The sequence below is a fragment of the Curcuma longa genome, chromosome 14, assembly GCF_044706935.1.
Source record: "Curcuma longa cultivar G26 ecotype Majalengka, Jawa Barat chromosome 14, ITB_CL_G26_1.1, whole genome shotgun sequence".
NCBI classification, from domain to species: Eukaryota; Viridiplantae; Streptophyta; class Magnoliopsida; order Zingiberales; family Zingiberaceae; genus Curcuma; species Curcuma longa.
The window spans coordinates 177,118-177,862 of NC_133874.1; the positions used below are offsets into that span (position 1 = coordinate 177,118).

The 745-nt window shown below is 45.5% G+C and overlaps 1 pseudogene; it reads right to left on the minus strand.

Annotated features, from left to right (window-relative positions):
* The window catches only part of LOC141845350 (uncharacterized), an 11,458-nt pseudogene extending 11,308 nt beyond the window's left edge, over positions 1–150 (minus strand).
* Between the last annotated feature and the right edge of the window lie 595 nt (positions 151–745).

The window sequence follows — 745 nt, forward strand, 5'->3', positions numbered from 1 at the left end:
TGAAGACAAGGCAAGACAGGGCCGTGCCTCCTAGGCACGGCCGTGTGGACGGAGGCGTGCCTGACTCGGGGACTGCATATAAATAGGTCTTTTAGTGACCTATGAAAGAGGGGAGACCTTGGAGAGCCACCGGAGCTGTTCTTGAGCCATCGACGCCTGTTTCGGAGCGAGATTCGACGATCCATCCATCGATCCGGCTGCTCCATTCCATCTACATCTCATCTACATGGAGATTTCAGTCCGAGGAAGAACGATAAGTCCTATTTCCTGCATATCTCGTTGTATCTTTGGATTAGGATGAACTCTTTCTATACCTTGTATTGTAACCTCCACGATATGGAGTAGTTCCCTAGATTCTAGGATGTAGGATAAATCAGATGTATTGGATGATTGTAACTTGGATTTGTTAATCTACCGTTTCTATGATTTAATTGTCTATTGCCTTGTGGATTTGTGCTTGTGTTGAATGATGAAATGCTTATGTATGAATCTATGAGGGTAGGGATTAATTATTTTTGAGGAATCATTAGGCCGTACACCGGGGCGCTTCGTGACAGGAAGAATGCCTTGAACCAGGCGAGTTTCCGAGGGGTTTCTTAATTCATAATTAGTTTCTATGAGGGATAGTTAGCGGTCATTCATGGTTGTAGAGAGGTCCGTAAAAAGATATCCTGTGACAGGGGATAGGGTTCTATTAGTATTCCGGGGCGCTTGAGTGACACAGGAATGCCTTGAACCGGGCTTC